At 41.2% G+C, this 22,687-nt stretch overlaps 1 protein-coding gene and 1 long non-coding RNA gene across 2 annotated transcripts in view; one reads left to right on the plus strand and one right to left on the minus strand.

The window, feature by feature from the left end:
- ramp1 (receptor activity modifying protein 1) overlaps positions 1 to 22,687 on the minus strand; it is a 51,459-nt gene that overhangs the window by 4,210 nt on the left and 24,562 nt on the right. The window lies entirely within an intron of this gene.
- On the plus strand, positions 555 to 22,453 carry LOC105026251. The gene is made up of 5 exons (XR_829180.3): positions 555 to 729; positions 2,460 to 2,530; positions 2,983 to 3,070; positions 3,644 to 3,683; positions 22,186 to 22,453. It is a non-coding gene; the product is annotated as an uncharacterized LOC105026251 (long non-coding RNA).

Consider the following 22,687-nt stretch of genomic DNA (forward strand, 5'->3'; position numbering starts at 1 on the left):
TCTGTATTACCATTAGTTACATGACACAATGTAATAGCTTTATATAACCACTGCTTTTTAAAATGAGACCATAAGGCCGAAAAGGCAGCTGTCTCAGGCCTTGCGTTATCAGGGGCCTCGTGAACCACTAGCTTAATTAATCACCATGAATATAATTGATATTGTATTCTCCACTAGAGGCCCATAAATCCTTAGCTTGAGACCCCTCCCTATACCAAAATCCTACTATTAAACCGTCTTGGTCGGCTCAGCTCCATTATTATAATTTTCTTTCCGTTGTGTGTTTTTCCTACAGCAACCCCCATCATTCAAACCCGAGCCATATTATAACTGTTACATGACAATGCATCTCGGTCATACTTTCTAAACTGTAATGTATGCCAATGGATAGCATTCAATAAACGTACTTAAATATATTGACTTCAATAAATATACTTAATAATCTCGTTGAACTGTTTGATTTTGTTGTTTATTGTACTGCAGATATTTCTGGCAGACTACGCAAATACTATCCAACAATTTTCTATTGGCTTGCGCTGGAAGTTTGTGTGAACGTCAACTTCAAGCAAGTTCGAACAAGAGAGGAAGACAACATCAAAGTGTTTTAATTTAAGCACAAAAGTGGTGCTCAAAAAATGAAGTAGATAAATAAAAAGAGCATGGGCAAGATGCCAAAATTACATTTACGTTCATGTCCAAAGCATGGAAGAATTTAAGTCAACAATTTGAGTGAGTAAGCTATTCTATTTTGTGGTCGCCGCGCCATTTCAGTAAATTTGTTTGATTAATCACCACGGCCGGGATCTAACACTGCAGAAATACAGAGGTCATGAGTAACAATTATTGAATTATACAAAATCGGTGCTTTAGTTTTCAGTTCACTACGTTTATTTCAATTGTAAAAAACATCGAAAAATATATCGAGAACATGACCTTGGTAGCCTCAGTGGTAGTTACGGGCCTGTCTGTCATATGATCTTGTGCAGGAATGACAATAAAAATACATGCGATTCTACTGCATGTATTGCTATGTGCATTCAGTTTGCCTGCTACTTGCTTGCTGGTCCTTTTTTTGCACAAACTTAACCAAAAATAACTTACGTTTCAGTTACAGAAATGTAGTTGTGTGGAATATGGTTTCATGAGACAGGGCGAGCAGTTTGGCTATGCGGTACATGAGGCAGCAGCTTATACTGCTGGACCACTGTAGACCAGTGTTCATGAACTGTAAAATATGTATTTTAATGATGGTAAGGTCTTGCCATGATGGGAAGGTCTTAAGGTTTTAAATATTGGTGTGAGCCACAGTCAGGGTAGGTTTTTAAGCAATAATGCACAAGGAGGTTGTGATACTGGTAATGTCCAATACAAAATCGGTCATATCGCCCATTTCTTATTCAACTAGTGTTCTCAAAAGTGTAAGGATAATAATTCAGCCATCATTGCTCTGAAATGTTTATTTAATTTTATAAATTATATTTATAATGTGCTCCTATTGTAACTATAGATTCAAATTAGGATGAGACCATATTCTTGCCTGCCAAACTCAGTATTGCCACAAAAAGTATTTGACTGTAGTCACAATTTGAAGCAAGCTGGGGCTGGGGTAATTTCGGCAAGGCCATTCTCCTGTCTACTAAAATGATGCCTCCCCCTCAATCTTGGGTCTACAATGTCTGGCACACTTCATAATAATTTTGGTAGCTCATGTTGACGACCTGACTGTACCACAAAAAGTTTTTGACTTTTTCCCAATTTTAAACAAGTTTGGGGGGAGGGATAATTTTGCCAGGCAGGAGAATGGCCTTGCCGAAATATTTCCAAGTATTTGTCAAATGCACCAAACAACACAGCGTCGTCCTGTACAATGAAATTCTTATGACTTGGTGCCCAACAACATACATAGTTAGAATTAAGAAGAACATTCACACACAGCTTTAAATATATCAACTTTATATATCCTTATATAATTAAGGATCAGTACTCCGGTCATATTCCTATTTAGGAGTATTATAGTCATCCTCCTGGTCAGAGAAACAATGCATTCCTTTCTACCGCCTGCCTCTCCTACCGCTTACGACAGTTTGATGAAGCAAACATTTTCCATGCGTATGACCATTCTACATTTAGGGTCGTTTCTATGCCACATTGATAAATTAGTCCCATGACGTGCCTCCCATAAGACAATCTCACTACATGAGATTGTCTTATTTCCTGGGATGTTTTTGTAACAAGCGTCAGGCTTTGAATTTCTGTACAGCTTCCGTTCAGTTTGTTGTGATTGTGTCATCATGGCCCTTGTGTTTTAAATTTGTTTTGGATATTAATATTTGTATTGTGGATGACCAGGCTTTTGTACTGCCCGGAAGATCATGCAATAAGCATAGGGGATATTGAAGAATGATGGCCTGTACTGTAGCTGTGATCCATTAAATGTAATTTCTTCTGTGATTTCTCAGTGATATTATCCCCAGTGGGTTTGCTAACAGCAGAAAAGAGATGGTTCACAGGCCTTGGACTCCATTCAAAGGTATATTCAAACATATATAAGATTATATATATAAGATTGTCTGTTGAACCTGTTTTAATGTTTGTGTGTGTGTGTGTGTGTGTTTTACACCAAGCATAATCACTTTGTTAGAACAACAGTTATGTCGTGTGTATAGTAATCAAATGTATTTTGGTAGAGTTTCTTAGATGAAGGCTGTGTTTTTATTTAAAGCCACCAAAACAATGTTTACCAGCACTGTTTATGAAGTGTCTTCATTTACATAATTCATACCACACCAACACATATAATTATAATTCAGTTATAATTCAGAAAAATTCAAGAACACCTGTGAGGTGGTTCGCTGTGCTAGTACATGTAGGTTTTAATACAGTGGCCAACACGCACGTTGATTTAAACGGTGAAACACACCCACAAGGTGTTCGAATTGAGCTTTACATTTGCAGGTGAGCCACTAACCTTTGCAACTGTAGTTTTTCACTCCTTAACATGCCTAAACTCCCTGGGAGTCTCGGCTAAGGGTGGCGGCTGAAAACAAATGCAGAACAACACAGTGGATGGGTAAGTTTAGATTCTCTGTGACCAACTTAGATTCCTCTGTGTCTAAAACGGGGAGGTCCAGGAAGTGCTGTGCTCTCCATTCAAGTGGACAGGGGGTGGGAAAAATCCTCCTGCACATTTTGTCACCAGATTGAATTTCAGGCAGGTTTAACACCACTAAATATAACTTGAGTGGGGGACAAGGAGGGCCAGGGTCTCACGGCAGTACAGGGAGAAAGACTGGAGTTCTGCGGCACAATATTTTCACTTATAAACTAGAAAAAGGGTAAAACTCTAGATAATACACCTTGTACTGGCACTTAAGTACTGTTTAAAGGCCAACTGTTTCTTCCAATGTCCTTTCTCTTTAATTCAACTTCTGCGTTATATTTTCTTTAGTGTTTTTCCCAACAGTACAGTGGAGTCAGAAGAGACAGATATGATCTAGGACTCATGTACCTCTGAAAGGCACATTGACTTTGTCTTGATAATCAAAATATTTGACATGCACACCCCATTAATATGTTTTTACTGCCTTTCCCTCCTTTCCTCAATGTAGTCATGTTCAATCTTATCCATGGTCATTTCCAACAGATTCCGGAGAGTTGAAGATCACAGCAAATATTTCTCACAGGTACAGTGCTTTGCAAAAATATTGAAATCCCTGACCAGTTGTCTCATATTACTTAGTTAGAATTGGTGCATTGAAAGGTAACTCATTCTGATGAGCTTATGTTGGGAAATATTTGTAAGAAAAGAGAGAAACTGAAATATGTTGCTTGCATTCGATAGAACTAGGAAAAGCTCTGCTGGCAATGTCTCCTCCCCGCCATGGCAATACTGGCCAATTTGCCTTTTTTGAGATTACCAGCCACTTGCAGCACAGTTAAGGTTCAAACTTTTACTATGGTGGTCAGCTTGGTGCTTAGAAAAAGTGTCTTAGAATACAATGCCACCTAGGGGTCCCAACTCTGGATTTTAAATTAAAGGTAGCATCAGTGTTACTGAAGTACTTTTGAGTACAGTCTCTCAACTGGAACTGTGTAATGACAGCCTGGAGAGTTGTCTCCTGTCAAGGCCAGCGCTCAAAGCACTTACCCCATTTGATTCTGTGTCAAAACTGAAATGGATTTCTATCACCACTCTTCGAAGTATGCCACAATCTGCTCTTTTGAGACAGCAGCACAGAGAATGCCAAATTAATTCTCCTGCTTGTCCTCCTTGCAAACCTCAGCATCTTGAATAAGTTGCTGTGTCATTTTCCCATAGACCAAACATAACATTGCAGACTAGATTATTAGTAACTTACACAATAGCAGAAGTTGTTGCAGGTGTATCTAGGTCAGTGGTATTCAAATCTGGCCCTTTAAGCCAGTTTCACAAAATGTTTCATTTTTAACCCCCTAATCCTATAGTTTTATAATTTATTAGCATGTCGGTACCTATATAATGTATGTCCAGTGAATTCCTTTATTTACTGAAATGTACAATGAATCCAAGTTCTAACTTTATAATATCTGGCTGCTAATAATGTGCTGTAAAACCAAATGATCTTTGTTTATCAGCCGGGTGCATTGGTTAGCGCTCAAGGACGAGTCTAAACTATACAGGGAGACACACAAAGGCTCCCTGTCATTTCCAACTCGCCACAAGAATGAGCAATCAGTGATCAGCAATGTGACACAATCCGTCAAGGAGGGAGGTAGTGCATTTCAAGCCTTTTGTTATTGAAGAGGACTCGTAGTGTAGAAATGTTCTCTGTCTGTTTACTCTTTTGTCTCTGGTGTCTCTGTGTGCTCAAAGTCATTAATGTCATGGTGTGTCATCACAGAATTCAGAGGGAGATTCAAGTGGAGAGGAGCTCTGTGTGTGTGTGTGTGTGTGTGTGTGTTCCAGGTCTACTGTACATGCAGGGACAGTTCTACTGAGACAGTTCAGACAAGTTTTTTTGGCAGGTTCCCTATTAGGGATGTGCATTGGACAAGAATAGTTTGTGTTGTTATTCTAATTGTATTCGGTTAACCGAAATACCTTTTATTTTAAAAATTTTAAACTACCGATACAATATGAGCGCTACTACAGAACGCGCTATGGAGCGGGTGTAGTTCTATGGAGCCGGTGTAGTTCTCATGTAACATCGGTCAATGACCGTTCGTGTGAGTAAAACATGACCGCACATTTGAGGAAGCCTTGTGGAGGATATGCAAAACTCGGCTGCAGAACTAGACAGTATTACAGTACTACACAGTATTTATCAACACTTAACTTTGAGTTTATTAGATGTGATAGTCTAGAGAAGCTAGTTAGCTAAGCTAGCCAGCTACAGTATCTCATTAAAGTGAGTACACCCCTCACGTTTTTGCACATATTTGATTATATATTTTCATGTGACAACACTGAAGAAATTACACTTTGCTACAATGTAAAGTAGTGAGTGACCAGCTTGTATAACAGTGTACATTTGTTGTCCCCTCAAAATAACTCGACACACAGCCATTCATGTCTAAACCACTGGCAACAAAAGTGAGTACACCTCTAAGTGAAAAAGTCCAAATTGGGCCCAATTAGCCATTTTCCCTTCCTGGTGTCATGTGACTTATTAGTGTTACAAGGTCTCAGGTGTGAATGGGGAGCAGGTGTGTTAAATGTGGTGTCATCACTCTCACACTCCCTAATACTTGTCACTGGAAGTTCAACATGGCACCTCATGGTAAAGAACTCTGAGGATCTGAAAAAATGAATTGTTGCTCTACATAAAGATGGCATAGGCTATAAGAAGATTGCCAATACACTGAAAATGAGCTGCAGCACGGTGCCATACAGCGGTTTAACAGGACAAGTTCCACTCAGAACAGGCCTCACCATGGTTGACCAAAGAAGTTGAGTGCACATGCTCAGCGTCATATCCAGAGGTTGTCTTAGGGAAATAGACGTATGAGTGCTGCCAGCATTGCTGCAGAGGTTGAAGGGTTGGGGGGTCAGCCTGTCTGTGCTCAGACCATATGCCTCACACTGCATCAAATTGGTCTGCATGGCTGTCGTCCCAGAAGGAAGCCTCTTCTAAAGATGATGCACAATAACTGACTCCTCCTTAAATAGTTATGGTCCTCAAAATCTCAGTTGTCCTAACAATGTCCTGAACCTCCTTGACCAGGTGTCAATGGGGACACTTGAATTTTTTGATACCGTATCGCTTGACACATTTACTACATTTGTAATGAGTTCTAAACCCACAAACTCTCAGCTAGACCCCATTCCAACAAAATTACTTAAGGAGCAATTTCCTGTGCTAGGTCAGCCAATGCTGAACATAATAAATTGCTCCCTTTCCTCCGGATGTGTACCAAACTCACAAAAAATTGCGGAAATTAAGCCTCTTCTAAAAAAAATCTAATCTTGATCCCGACATATTATTAGGCCAATATCGAACCTCCCGTTCCTCTCAAAAATCTTAGAAAAATGTGTTTCCCAACAACTGAATGCCTTCCTAAAGACAAATAACATTTATGAAATACTCTAGTCCGGTTTCAGATCTCATCATAGTACTGAGACTGCACTCGTGAAGGTAACAAATGACCTTCTAATGGCCTCAGACAAAGGTTCCGCATCCGTCCTGTTGCTTCTTGATCTTAGTGCTGCTTTTGACACTATTGATCACTCCCTTCTCTTAGAGAGACTGGAAACCCATATTGGGCTACGTGGACATGTTCTAGCCTGGTTTAAATCTTATTTATCTGAAAGATATCAGTTTGTTAGTGTGGATGGCATATCCTCTGACAAGTCAAAGGTATGCTTTGGTGTTCCTCAAGGCTCGGTTCTGGGCCCATTATTGTTCTCACTATATGTGCTCCCTCTGTGCGATGTAATCCGAAATCACAATGTAAACTTTCACTGTTATGTTGATGACACACAGTTATATATTTCAATGAAGCATGGAGAAGCCCCTAAATTAGCTACTTTGGAAGAATGCGTTTCAGATATTAGGAAGTGGATGACAGAGAATTTCTTGCTCTTAAACTCAAGGAAAACAGAAATGCTCGTTTTAGGACCCAAAAAACAAAGAGCGTTGTTAGCAGATCTCACTGTGAACCTCGACGGCTGCATGGTCATATCCCAAAAAACTGTAAGAAACCTTGGTGTTACCCTTGACCCTGACCTCTCCCTTGAAGAACATAAAATATGTCTCAAGAGTTGCTTATTTTCATCATCGAAACATTGCAAAAATTAGAAACTTTCTATCAAAAACTGATGCAGAAAAATGTATCCATGCTTTCGTTACTTCTAGACTAGTTTACTGCAATGCTCTTCTCTCTGGTTATCCAGACAAATTAATAAATAAACTTCAATTAGTGCTGCACACGGCTGCTAGATTCCTAACTAGAACAAAAAAATTTAACACATTACTCCTGTCCTAGCGTCCTTACACTGGCTGCCTTTTAGGGTTGGGGCTGATTTTAAGGTTTTACTCTTAACCTATAAATCAATACATGGACTTGCTCCTACTTACCTTGCTGAAATGATTTAGCCATACATACCTACACGTAACCTACGATCGCAAGATGCAGGCCTTTTAATTGTACCTAGAATTTCTAAACAATCAGCTGGCGGCAGGGCCTTTTCTCATAGAGCTCCACTACTGTGGAATGATCTGCCAATTAAGATTAGAAATGCAAATTCAGTGCAAACTTTCAAGTGTCTACTAAAGACTCTTCTCTACAGCACGGTTTATAATTAGGTGTAGCCTGGCCCGGGGGCGTGAAGGTGACCAGTAGGCTTGATACTGTCCACCCTTGCTGTCTTGCCAGGTGGGCTCTCATCGCCACTGGGATGCCCTCCCTCCAATGCCTTTCAGGGGAAAAGTCACTGGCTTGTTGTTGACTCTCTGTTGCGCACTTGTGCAATTGGGCTCTACGCTGTTGGCAATACTCGGCCCTCATTCAGGGGGGTCGCGATTGGTGGGTGTCCCTTTGGTTGATGCCTGGCAATGTGGGTGGATTGATTTCCTGCCTGTTGGGCCTTGTCCGGGGCCTCCCCCGGGTAGGGCCACAATGTCGCCGGACCCCCCCCCCCCCGTCTCAGTTCCAAGGTGTTACGCTGCTGTATTATTGTGCTGGGGGATATGAGGAATATAACTTCTCTCAGTCTCCTCCAGTTTTACATTTTAGGAGATGAGGTCCTGGTCCACACCTGCGTAGTACCTGGATTGGGGGGCCCGTTGTTGTCCCTGTCCACCTGGTCATACTTTTGACCTAGTTTAAAATCAAATAGACTCTGGATTTAGCCCAGGGAAATGTATTAATTATTCCAATTGGACTCTTAATATCTCACCTGGCACAGCCAGAAGAGGACTGGTCACCCCTCTGAGCCTGGGTCCTCTCTAGGTTTCTTCCCAAAATTCGGCCTTCTTAGGGAGTTTTTTCTAGCCACTGAAATTCAACACTACTGTTGTTTGCTCCTTGGGGTTTAAGGCCGGGTGTCTCTGTAAAGCACTTTGTGACAACTGCTGTTATAAATAAATTTGATTGATTGAAGCCCGCAAACAGTTTGCTGGTTCAGATGGGGTCAAGCGTGTGTGGCGGCAACCAGGTGAGGAGTACAAAGACAAGTTTGTCTTGCCTACAGTCAAGCATGGTGGTGGGTGTGTCATAGTCTGGGGCTGCATGAGTGCTGCCACCACTGGGGAGCTACAGTTCATTGAAGGAACCATGAATGCCAACATGTCATACTGAAGCAGAGTATGATCCCCTCCCTTCAGAGACTGGGCCCCAGGGCAGTATTCCAACATGATAACGACGCCAAACAAACCTCCAAGACGACCACTGCCTTGGTAAAGAAGCTGAGGGTGAAGGTGATGGACTGGCCAAGGTCTCCAGACCTAAACCCTATTGGGCATCTATGGGGCATCCTCAAATGGAAGGTGGAGCGTAAGGTCTCTAACATCCGCCAGCTCCGTGATGTCATCACAGAGGAGTGGAAGAGGACTCCAGTGGCAACCTGTGAAGCTCTGGTAAACTCCATGCCCAAGAGGGTTAAGGAAGTGCAGGAAAATAATGGTGGCCACAAAAAATATTGACACTTTGGGCCCAATTGGGACATTTTCACTTAGGGGTGTACTCACTTTTGTTGCCAGCGGTTTAGACATTAATTGCTGTGTCTTGTGTTATTTTGAGGGGACAGTAAATGTACACTGTTATACAAGCTGTACACTCACTACTTTACATTGTAGCAAAGTGTCCTTTCTTCAGTGTTGTCACATGAAAAGATATAATCAAATATTTACACAAATGTGAGGGGTGTACTCACTTTTGTGAGATACTGTATATGCTATTTGCTTACTGCACTCTCAAACGCCTTTCCACAGCCGAACTTTACATAGCGTTTTGTGGCCAAACATTTATTAATTCAGTAAATAAGTTCCATCTTCCCTTGAATTAGTTAGCTTTCATCCACTTCCTAACAGTACGCTATGCTGTATATACATTTGAGTCATTCTGACTGACTGGACCCCTCCACACTACCACCAGCTTTGATTGACAATTGTAAACAACATCCACGTGTTAAGGAGCGCTTGTTACAAAAACAACTTACAAAAGTAAACTTTTTTAAATGTCCTGATATATCGTCATATGTACACTATAGATTGGAATTTTAATAGCATCTAGAAAAATTGTATTCAGCCCTATTTATTTAAACCAAAAGAAAATACATATACGAATAAAAAATGGGGGGCAAAATTAAAACACACACAAGTACTCAAATACTAAATTTCGGTATTTGAATATTCGACAATCCGTGTCCATGTCAATACCCTATAGGAAAAATGAAATTTGGCGCATAGGAGTTGGGGATTTCAGGAAAAACAAAGTTGTGCTCTGTGTTGATGAATGATAAGTTCTCCATCTAGGAAGCTTTCCACCAGGGTGAGAACACATGAAAGCAGTCCTGGCAGGTCTTTTTTTGAAGCTTCAATCAATGGCACGCTGAGGGTCAAGTGTTGTGATGCCCAGGGGGATCACAGGGCCAGAGGAATGAGCCACAGGGAGCAAAACCATCCCGGAGGGACCTATCCAGTTCTTTGGTAGATAATAGAAGTCATTTTGATTAATAGACACACAAATATTTGATAATTTGAAGATAATTTTGCAGCTATCAATGTATGCAAACCTGTACAGAAACTGTATGTCTTGAACATGTTTATGCAGAAACAGTTGCCGTGTGAAATGGTGTACATTGTTTACAGGCTATGTAAAGAATACCACATGCATTTCCAGTAGAGCTGTAGGTCTCACCACAGGGACAGTACACATCACTACATCCAGTGAAATTTGTCTCGAATTGATGTGAAATGGAATCTATGATTAGGATGTAAGCAAAACTCCACAGCTAAAGGTTGGCTAGGGCATTTCTGTCATTATGAAAACAGCATTTGACATTTCTGAAGCTGTAATTGCATGTGAACTGTAGTCCCACATTAGATCGCATCTGAAAAAAATATGTGGAGACATTCATCTGACAGGATAAGGTCAAACCAAAAAGTTGAAGGTTCTGACATAATAAGCAGAAATAAATAAATGTAAAAGGTTTATAAATAATACCCTAAAATGTCAAAGTGAAATCAAGCCACAAGTCATGATTCAGCAAACATAAGAAACAGAGCCTGTTGACCAGAATACAAATAGGGTTGAACCAGTGCTGAAGGAAGATTCATTTCTATCATATCCACATTTGTAAGCTTTCTAGTGTCTCTTTCTCCTGTCTCTCCCAACCCCCCTCTTTCTCACTTCCTCTAGCTCTACATGGCTGTCTTGGTGCCTGGTAATAAAGGCATTTTACTAAAACTCTTTTTTTCTCGCTCTCTCTGCTGCTGTGAAAGCAGTGGTCGGCTGCTCCTTCAACATACTTTTCCATTAGGCAGATCAGAGAGACACACCCCAAAAAAATAAAAAAGTGCTCAGCCTCCTAGCTGCAGGGCACCAGATGGTGGCCTCACATAGAGCAAAGAACCGCAGGGGCCATCTGAGCTGGGTCTTATTTAGGGCTGCACAATATATAGTTTCAGCATCGGCATTGCGATGTACGCATCCGCAATAGTCACATCACAGAACCTGTGATTTAGTAAGGTAAACCTATATCAGTCTACAATATATATTTTCAAATGGAAAACTAGCATTATATCTGTCTGATATAACGTAATTTACTCAAATGTATGGGTTATTGGGTAATTATAATTATTTTAAACAGAGTTCGTTGCTGCACGTGGTTGACATGCAGGCTCTGCTTGCGCGTGACGAAATGATGAGCGAGGAACAGGCAAAAAAATTTGGTTGCAAAAAGAAATGCATCAGTTATATGGAAATATTTCGGCTACAGACGGGATGATGTTGACCAAAAACAGGTACTTTGTCGAGAGTGCCTTACAATTGTTGCCACAACATGAGCCAACAAGACCAATTTGTTTGATCATTTGAGGCGGCACCACAAATCTTTGTATGACAAGTGCAAAGCATCTCTCTGCCGTCTGCTATACTATTACAGTTACATATTATTACCTAGCAACCTGTTCTGAAATAGAACAATTTTCATAAGTTTCATAAATGTTAATTGTAGAGGTTGGGGCTGGGGAAGAATGAAGGATACAGACTGTCAGGTTGATAGCCAAAGCTCTTTCTGAAGACATCCTCTGTTTTTTCATATCGCAATATATATCACAGAAAAACAAAATATTTTTCCAATATTGTGCAACCCTAGACTTAATCCCTGAATGGAGAGGCTTATCCAGCCAAAACATCACTCTGATCTCTAGCTGATGTGAGTAAAACTTTTAAACAATTAAATATTTGCAAGGTTGCAGGGCCAGACATTGCTCACATCAACATCATCATCCCAGACTCCATGGACCCACTCCAATTTGCATACTGGCCCAACAGATCCACACAACACAGGAGTTCAGCAAGGGTTCTTAGGATGTCAGCGTGTGGGAGGTGGAGGAAAAGGAGGAAACAAACAGTACAACAGCATGCTACATGTAAAACAGAGAATGGGTAACATTTAGTGGATGTAAAATACCGTTCAAAAGTTAGAAATGTTGTTTTCCATGAAAACATACATGAAATTAGTTTGAATAGGAAATATATCTAAATGAATAGGAAATGTAGTCATTGTCAAAGTTAGAAATCATTATTTTTAATTGAAATAATAATTTTGTCCTTCAGACTTTACTTTCATTAAAGAATCCTCAATTTGCAGCAATTACAGCCTTGCAGACTTTTGGCATTTTAGTTGACAATTTGTTGATGTAATCTAAAGAGATTTCACCCTGTGCTTCCTGAAGTACCTCCCACAAGTTGGATTGTCTTGATGGGCATTTCTTACATACCAAACGGTCAAGCTGCTCCCATATCAGCTCAATAGGGTTGAGATCCATTGACTGTGCTGGCCACTTCATTATAGACAGAATACCAGCTGAATGCTTCGTCCCTGAATAGTTCTTGCATAGTTTGGAGCTGTGCTTTGGGTCATTGTCCTGTTGTAAGAGGAAATTGGCTCCAATCAAGTGCCGCCCACAGGGTATGGCATGGTGTTGCAAAATGGAGTTCCTTCTTCAAGATCCCTTTTACCCTGTACAAATTCCCCACTTTACCACCACCAAATCACCCCCAGACCATCACATTGCTTTCACCATCCATAGATGGTGTCAAGAACTCCTCCAGCATCTTTTCATTTGATCTGTGTCTGATGAATGTTCTTCTTTGTGATCCGAACACCTCAAAGTTTGGAAATGTTAGATTCTTAACACTTTTCCAATCTTCCTTTGTGCAGTGTCTGTTTTCTTTGCCCTTCTTAATCTTTTTATTGGCAAGTCTGAGATATGGCTTTTTCTTTGCAACTCTGCATCAAAGACCAGCTTCCCAGATTTGCATCTTCACTGTTGACATTGAGACTGGTGTTTTGCGGGTACTATTTAATGAAGCTGCCAGTTAAGCTGTGAGGTGTCTGTTTCTCTAACTAGACACTCTAATGTATTTGTCCTCTTGCTCAGTTGTGCACCGGGGCCTCCCACTCCTCTTTCTATTCTGGTTAGAGACAGTTTGTACTGTTCTGTGAAGGGAGTAGTACACTGCACTATACAAGATTTTCAGATTCTTGGCAATTTCTCACATAGAATATCCTTCATTTCCCAGAACAACAATAGACTGATGAGTTTCAGAGGAAAGTTATTTGTTTCTGGCCATTTTGAGCCTATATGTTTTGTAATGATCACTTAAAATGACAAATTTGGATTACCAAAAACAACGTAAAATTGGAACACAGGACGGATGGTTGCCTGATGGGCCTCTGTATGCCTATGTAGAAATTCCATTACAAGTCAGCCATTTCCAGCTAAAGTAAAAACATTTTTACAGTTTAAAACTTTAACAATGTCTATACTGTATTTCTGATCAATTTGATGTTATTTTAATGGACATTTGGATGGTAGTGTAAACCAACAAAGTGATCAGGAAATACTGAAGATTTGCTTCATAGTCTACACATGACTACCTACCGTGTGAGTGCATGGTTTTGCAGGTGTACTGTCAATGAGGTACACAAAGGAATTAACCATTGGTATTGTTTTGCCTCCTACTGAAAGTTCATTTTAATTAATGTTTTTTTTCAGTCACAGAAGCCATCTTTGTCTTTTCCTTCAATAAATATTCCAGACACCTCCGCAAATCCGTTGTCCAAAATGAGAAGTGGGGGTTAGCATGCTATCTCTATTAATAGGCTCCATTTGGTTATTACTATAATACATATACAAATGTTTTACCCAATAATGGAAGCAGGGCCATTGTGAAAAGATTTGGGAACCACTGCCGCAAAAGTTTCAATTAAAAAAATCCATCAGGAACCTTTTATTTTCAAAATGTACAGGCAAACAGGGCATGTAAAGTCTGACTAGACAAGCTTTTTTACTTCCCTCACAACAACATCGGAAATATGGAGGGAACATTCGGTCCCAAGGTGAACATTCTGGCTCTTCATCAGGGAAGCACAACGGAAAAGCAGCTTGGATTAAGGGATAAAATGTTCGGATATGTCCCCAGTGACACACTATTCTATAAAGTGCAGCACTTTTGTCCAGGGTCCATAGTGTCAGTTAGAATGCAAACCAAGAGAATAAAACTCCTTATTTTAGAGCAGTGTAACTCCCTGGCCATAAGCCATCTGGTGGGCTGCGTAAAACACAATGCAATTCCTCTGATTGCAGTGTAATTAGTGATGCAATCATAGTGATTCACGAACCTCAATTATTTCCAAACAACTGAGCTCATATGATTTGCAACGGACATGATGTAGATTCTTAGACAGTAAACCCCAAACAGGCATTGCTATACCATTCATGAATACCCACCAGGCATAACAGACTTCCTGAGATCTCAGAAAACTGATAACACACTGAATAGTTAACTATCTATTCAGAACATGAACATGCCATCAAGCCAAATTAACAGAGTAGTGGAAAGAAGTGGAACAAGGTAAACAGTAAAAAAAGAAAGGCCAAATTTGCTTATCAAGCGAAAATAAAAAACTTGTTTTATTTGTATGTCTGGTGAGGTAAAATCATAGCAAATGTATGTTTTTTTGTGTGATTTCACAGCTACGTTTGTTAAGCCCATTGGTCAACGTAACATGCTGATGGAGTTCGGTTAGCCCATTGGTCAATGTAGCAAGCTGAAGGAGTTCGGTTAGCCCATTGGTCAATGTAGCAAGCTGAAGGAGTTCGGTTAGCCCATTGGTCAATGTAGCAAGCTGAGGGAGTTCGGTTAACCCATTGGTTAATGTTGCAAGCTGAGGGAGTTCGGTTAGCCCATTGGTCAATGTAGCAAGCTGAGGGAGTTCGGTTAGCCCATTGGTCAATGTAGCAAGCTGAGGGAGTTTGTTTAGCCCACTGGTAATTTTGGTGTGCTGAGAGAGAGTGAGAGAAACTTTGACAAAAGACTAGAAATCTGTCCATGTTGTGTACAGGACTCATACCTAAGGTGGCGCCATGCACGTTAAGTGACAGAACCTTTAGAGCAGCCCATGGCTAGCTAGTAGCCCATGCAGGACATAGTTAACACTGTTGATGGTAGTGGAGTGATGTACAGCCCTTTCCAGAGATGTGGTCCTGTGAAAGTGAACTGCCAGGGACAGCAGAAACACTACAAATGAGCGGGACCCATCACATCTGCACTCTGCAACAACCGTGAGCCTCTGATGTCAAGTCCCACCGGTGCCGGTATGATGGTCCACCAGAGTCACTGGTGCTTTCTAAACCAGCGTGGAACACCTCTCAGAACAGTGACAGGTTAGCTGTCCTGAAAACAGCGGTGTCAGCTCACAGTGTACGTTATGGAGGAGCTGAGCGTTGGCGGGTCACCTCGTGCTGGGCTTCTGAGGCTGAACGCCAGTCCAGTGTCCATGAATACTTTAATGAGTCCCTTTACGGCTCAGAGACCAAGCTTGACAAGTGGTACTGAGACCCAAGCCAAGCATAACCAGCTCACCTCCAAGGAGCGCACACAGAGCGTAGGCACATGACACACCAAGCAGCCATTGATATGAGCCCTGATTGGTCTCCGTGCGGAAGTGTGCAGTAGTTTGGAAATGGGGTGTAGAATAAGAGGCTGCTGTTTGGTGCCTCTACAGGCTTTCTGACAAGTTGCTTTGACTGTTTGTTTGATTTCCTTCTGAATGTACAGGCTCAGGTTCTTCATTTGATCACTATTAAAAGAAAATGGCCCAACTGTGTGAAATGACTTGCAGTGCATATGAGGTGTAAAAATGCTTTTGAGCCCCCCCCCCCACACCCCGATTAGATTTTTCATTATAAAAATTGTTATCAACTGCTATAATAATATCCATTATAATCCACAAAATAATCATTTCGCATAATTATTTTGCTGCTTTGGCAACTGGCTTAAATTTAAGATTTGAATATCTAACAGGCATGGGAGTGCCAGATGTTTGTTAACAAATTCAACAAAGATGTATCATCACCAATGAAACTGGCCTTTTTACAAGGCTTTTTCTATTGGTTAACCTAATACAACAATATCCTGCCATTGCCTGTAAGGTCCACTTTCTTTTCAAGCAAATATTCCTCAAAGTGATTGTAGCAGAAGAAACAATGAGAAACACAAACATGCATACGCACAGCTTGACAAAACAAATATTTAAATATGTCTAGATTGAAAGACAGAATAGAAAGATTTATGAGGTCACAATAATATAAACTGGGGTTCAATGTTGGCTTTAAAACTGGAGGTATTGACCAGGATACAATTTAAAAATGCATCATTTAACCAATGGGTGAAATAATATGTTAAATCAGTAGATAATCCTAGATCCTAGTTACTTGCTCTTTGGTGTTTCCAGCTGGGTGTCTGTGTAATCAGTGTTACAATTGCTGATGTAAAAAGGGCTTTAGAAAATAAACTTGATTGATTGAAAATAAATGTAGCTAGATCAACAATTTCTCACTACTTCTGAAACGTGTCAATAATATTATCTGGGACATTTTAGGATTTCTTTATGGAATAAGCTTATATTTTATTATTCAGATGTTTTGATTTTGTTCCACTGAAAACCAAATAAATATATTCTGTTTTTGGATACCATTTTGTTTTAAATTTCAACAGCTTTCTAGAAGATACAATTTGAATCAAGTGCAAGTGTGCCACAATTGTACTTACAGTGGGGAGAACAAGTATTTGATACTCTGCCGATTTTGCAGGTTTTCCTACTTACAAAGCATGTAGAAGTCTGTAATTTTTATCATAGGTACACTTCAACTGTGAGTGACAGAATCTAAAACAAAAATCCAGAAAATCACATTGTATGATTTTTAAATAATTAATTTGCATTTTATTGCATGACATAAGTATTTGATCACCTACCAACCAGTAAGAATTCCGTCTCTCACAGACCTGTTAGTTTTTCTTTAAGAAGCCCTCCTGTTCTCCACTCATTACCTGTATTAACTGTTTGAACTCGTTACGTGTACAAAAGACACCTGTCCACACACTCAATCAAACAGACTCCAACCTCTCCACAATGGCCATGACCAGAGAGCTGTGTAAGGACATCAGGGATAAAATTGGAGACCTGCACAAGGCTGGGATGGGCTACAGGACAATAGGCAAGCAGCTTGGTGAGAAGGCAACAACTGTTGGCACAATTATTAGAAAATGGAAGAAGTTCAAGATGACGGTCAATCTCCCTTGGTCTGGGGCTCCATGCAAGATCTCACCTCGTGTAGCATCAATGTTCATGAGGAAGGTGAGGGATCAGCCCAGAACTACATGGTAGGACCTGGTCAATGACCTGAAGAGAGCTGGGACCACAATCTCAAAGAAAACCATTAGTAATACACTACGCCGTCATAGTTTAAAATCTTGCAGTGCACGCAAAGTCCCCCTGGTCAAGCCAGCGCATATCCAGGCCCGTCTGAAGTTTGCCAATGACCATCTGGATGATCCAGAGAAGGAATGGGAGAAGGTCATGTGGTCTGATGAGACGAAAAAAGAGCTTTTTGGTCTAAACTCCACTCGCCGTGTTTGGAGGAAGAAGAAGGATGAGTACACCCAATCAAAATCAATCAAAATTTATTTATAAAGCGCTTTTTACAACAGCAGTTGTCACAAAGTGCTTTACAGAGACACCCGGCCTTAAACCCCAAGGAGCAAACAACAGCAGTGTTGAATTTCAGTGGCTAGGAAAAACTCCCTAAGAAGGTCGAATTTTAGGAAGAAACCTAGAGAGGACCCAGGCTCAGAGGGGTGACCAGTCCTCTTCTGGCTGTGCCGGGTGAGATATTAAGAGTCCAATTGGAATAATAAATAAATTTCTCTTGGCTAAATCCAGAGTATATTCGATTTTAGACTAGGTCAGAAGTATGACCAGGTGGACAAGGACAGGAACAGCAACGGTCCCCCCAAACCAGGTAATCCGCCGGTGTGGACCAGGACCTCATCTCCTTCTAAAATTTAAAATTGGAGGTAACGGAGAAAAGTTAGTAGTACATCCCTCATGTCCCCCAGCACAATAATATAGCAGCGTAACACCTTGGAAACTGAGACGGGGGGGTCCGGTGACACTGTGGCCCTACCCGGGGGAGGCCCCGGACAGGGCCCAACAGGCAGGAAATCAATCCAACCACATTGCCAGGCATCAACCAAAGGGACACCCACCAACCGCAACCCCCCTGAATGAGGGCCGAGTATTGCTAGCAGCGTACAGCCCAACTGCACAAGTGCGCAATAGAGAGTCAACAACAAGCCAGTGACTCTTCCCCCGAAGGGCATTGGAGGGAGGGCATCCCAGTGGCGACGAGAGCCCACCTGGCAAGACAGCAAGGGTGGACAGTATCAAGCCTACTGGTCACCCTCACGCCCCCGGGCCAGGCTACACCTAATTATAAACCGTGCTGTAGAGATGAGTTTTTAGTAGACACTTGAAAGTTTGCACTGAGTTTGCATTTCTAACCTTAATTGGCAGATCATTCCACAGGAGTGGAGCTCTATGAGAAAAGGCCCTGCCGCCAACTGTTTGTTTAGAAATTCTAGGTACAATTAAAAGGCCTGCATCTTGCGATCTAAGGTTACGTGTAGGTATGTATGGCTGGATCATTTCAGCAAGGTAAGTAGGAGCAAGTCCATGTATTGATTTATAGGTTAAGAGTAAAACCTTAAAATCAGCCCTAACCCTAACAGGCAGCCAATGTAAGGATGCCAGGACAGGAGTAATGTGTTCAAATTTTTTTGTTCTAGTTAGGATTCTAGCAGCTGTGTGCAGCACTAATTGAAGTTTATTTATTAATTTGTCTGGATTACCAGAGAGAAGAGCATTGCAGTAATCTAATCTAGAAGTAACGAAAGCATGAATTAATTTTTCTGCATCAGTTTTTGATAGAAAGTTTCTAATTTTTGCGATGTTTCGAAGATGAAAATAAGCAACTCTTGAGACATATTTTATATGTTCTTCAAAAGAGAGGTCAGGGTCAAGGGTAACGCCAAGGTTTTTTACAGTTTTTTGGGATACGACCATGCAGCCGTCGAGGTTCACAGTGAGATCTGCTAACAACGCTCTTTGTTTTTTGGGTCCTAAAAGGAGCATTTCTGTTTTATTTGAGTTTAAGAGCAAGAAATTCTCTGTCATCCACTTCCTAATATCTGAAACGCATGCTTCCAAAATAGCTAATTTAGGGGCTTCTCCATGCTTCATTGAAATATATAACTGTGTGTCATCAGCATAACAGTGAAAGTTAATATTGTGATTTCGGATTACATCGCCCAGAGGGAGCATGTATAGTGAGAAAAGTAATGGGCCCAGAACCGAGCCTTGAGGAACTCCAAAGCATACCTTTGACTTGTCAGAGGATATGCCATCCACACTAACGAACTGATATCTTTCAGATAAATAAGATTTAAACCAGGCTAGAACATGTCCACGTAGCCCAATATTGGTTTCCAGTCTCTCTAAGAGAAGGGAGTGATCAATAGTGTCAAAAGCAGCACTAAGATCAAGAAGCAACAGGACGGATGCGGAACCTTTGTCTGAGGCCATTAGAAGGTCATTTGTTACCTTCACGAGTGCAGTCTCAGTACTATGATGAGATCTAAAACCAGACTGGAATATTTCATAAATGTTTTTTGTCTTTAGGAAGACATTCAGTTGTTGGGAAACACATTTTTCTAAGATTTTTGAGAGGAACGGGAGGTTCGATATTGGCCTGTAATTGTTTAATATGTCGGGATCTAGATTAGATTTTTTTAGAAGAGGCTTAATTTCCGCAATTTTTAATGAGTTTGGTACGCATCCGGAGGAAAGGGAGCAATTTATTATGTTCAGCATTGGCTGACCTAGCACAGGAAATAACTCCTTAAGTAATTTTGTAGGAATCGGGTCTAGCTGAGAGTTTGTGGGTTTAGAACTCATTACAAATTTTGTAAATGTGTCGAGCGATACAGTATCAAAAAACTCAAGTGTCCCCATAGACACCTGATCAGGGAGGTTCCGGAAATTTTTTGGACAACTGAGATTTTTAGGACCATAACTATTTAAGGATTCAGTTATTTGTTTTCTAATGGTGACGATCTTTTCATCAAAGTAGTTCATGTATTCATTACAACTAAAGTGAAGACCCACTTCACTTGCTAAGCTTTTCTTTTTTGTTAACTTTGAAACTGTATCAAAGAGAAATTTTGGATTGTTTTTGTTTGCCTCAATCAGGTTGGAGAAATAAGCTGATCGAGCAGACGTGAGTGATTTTCGGTATTGTACTGTACTGTCTATCCAGGCTAGTCTAAATACTTCCAACTTGGTGGAGCGCCACTTTCGCTCCAATTTTCTGGAGGCTTGCTTAAGTGCTCTAGTATTGTCGGTGTACCAAGGAGCAAGTTTCTTATTGCGTATTTCTTTAGTTTTTAGTGGTGCAACTATGTCTAATGTATTTCGCAGTATTGAGTTTAGATCCTCGATTTGATCGTTTACAGATTTATTTACTCTGTCATTTATGAGCGAACTAGTAAGAATATCAAGGAATTTATTTGTAATCCGAGAATTTATAGTACGGCTTTTGAAACTCATTGTTTGGGGGGCAAGTGGATTTCTTGTTTTAACGGTAAATGTAATAAGACAGTGATCCGATAATCCAGGATTTTGGGGGTAAATTATTAGATCTACAATATCTATTTCTCGTGACAGGACTAAATCTAAGGTATGATTGTGGCAATGTGTTGGACCTGAGACATGTTGGATGAAACCCATTGAGTCGATTATGGCTTGAAAGGCTTTTTGAAGAGGATCATTGGGGTTTTCCATATGGATATTGAAATCGCCAAAAATTAGAATACTATCTGCCATGACTACAAGGTTAGACAAGAATTCTGGAAACTCATTGAGGAACAATGTGTATGGCCCGGGGGGCCTATAAATAGTAGCTATGTAAAATGATTTATCGGCCTGGTTAACTTTCATGAGTAAAGCTTCGAAAGAATGAAACTCTGTGATATGTTTGAGAGTAAGTTTATATTTACTGTCATAAATATTAGCGACACCCCCTCCTTTTCTGGACGCACGAGGGATATGATCACTAGTATAGCCAGGAGGAGAGGCCTCATTTAAGGCAGTGAATTCATTAGGCTTTAGCCACGTTTCACATAAACCAATAGCATCTAGTTTATGATCAGAGATTAATTCATTTACCGCAACTGCCTTTGGAGCAAGAGATCTAATATTTAGGATCATCCCAACCGTGAAGCATGGAGGTGGAAACATCATTCTTTGGGGATGCTTTTCTGCAAAGGGGACAGGACAACTGCACCGTATTGAGGGAAAGACGGATGGGGCCATGTAGTGTGAGATCTTGGCCAACAACCTCATTCCCTCAGTAAGAGCATTGAAGATGGGTCGTGGCTGGATCTTCCAGCATGACAACGACCCAAAACACACAGCCAGGGCAAATAAGGAGTGGCTCCGTAAGAAGCATCTCAAGGTCCTGGAGTGGCCTAGCCAGTCTCCAGACCTGAACCCAAAAGAAAATCTTTGGAGGGAGCTGAAAGTCTGTATTGCCCATTCTCCAGCGACAGCTGGAGAAGGTCTGTATGAAGGAGTGGGCCAAAATCCTTGCTGCAGTGTGTGCAAACATGGTCAAGAACTACAGGAAACATATGCAATTGCAAACAAAGGTTTCTCTACCAAATATTAAGTTCTGCTTTTCTGATGTATCAAATACTTATGTCATCATACAATCATACAATGTGATTTTCTGGATTTTTGTTTTAGTTGAAGAGTACCTATGATAAAAATTACAGACTTCTACATGCTTTGTAAGTGGGAAAAACTGAAAGGTGACCTTGATGAATCTGGATCAAGATGTTCTTGCCTGTGGTTCCTATGGGGAAGGTTGAGTGATCAGCCGCACTGCTGCAAACCATGGGACTGTTCTGGTGTGTATCATTTCAGTGGACCGGTCGTTGAGCGGTTCCGTATACTGTCAGCCACTGTTCCCCTAAGCTCTGTCAGTGCAACCATTTAGAAATCATTGAAAAAAACACACCCTTTACAGATAATTCCCCTGAATGATTACAACCTTAATCCCCACACTGTTCCAGCCTCAGCGATGAAGAGAATTTGAGGAGACGGGGACAAAGAAAGAGCGAAGATAACGTATTGATGTAACTGTACAGACTGTCTCCCCCTGTGGCTGGCTACAGAGGGAAAGGGCAGTGTCTGGTCGGTGACAGGGGTGGGCTGAATGTGCCGGCCCTGCATTGACAGCTGGGGTGCTAGTGTCATCCTCTGCAAGCCTCCACGTGACACATCCAGACTAACGTTACAGCCACAGAGGAAAAACCAGAACCACAGCTACAGGAGCCACAGGGGAACCACAGCCACAGGGGAGCCACAGGGGAACCACAGCCACAGGGGAACCACAGCCACAGGGGAACCACAGCCACAGGGGAACCACAGCCATGGGGAACCACAGCCACGGGGAACCACAGCCATGGGGATCCACAGCCATGAGGAACCACAGCCACGTGAGCCATGGGGAACCACAGCCAAGGGGAAGGTAGCCAGGAAACAACCCTGTCTGCCCAGGTTCCCCGGCTCACA

Source organism: Esox lucius, chromosome 16, assembly GCF_011004845.1.
Source record: "Esox lucius isolate fEsoLuc1 chromosome 16, fEsoLuc1.pri, whole genome shotgun sequence".
In the NCBI taxonomy this organism is placed as follows: Eukaryota; Metazoa; Chordata; class Actinopteri; order Esociformes; family Esocidae; genus Esox; species Esox lucius.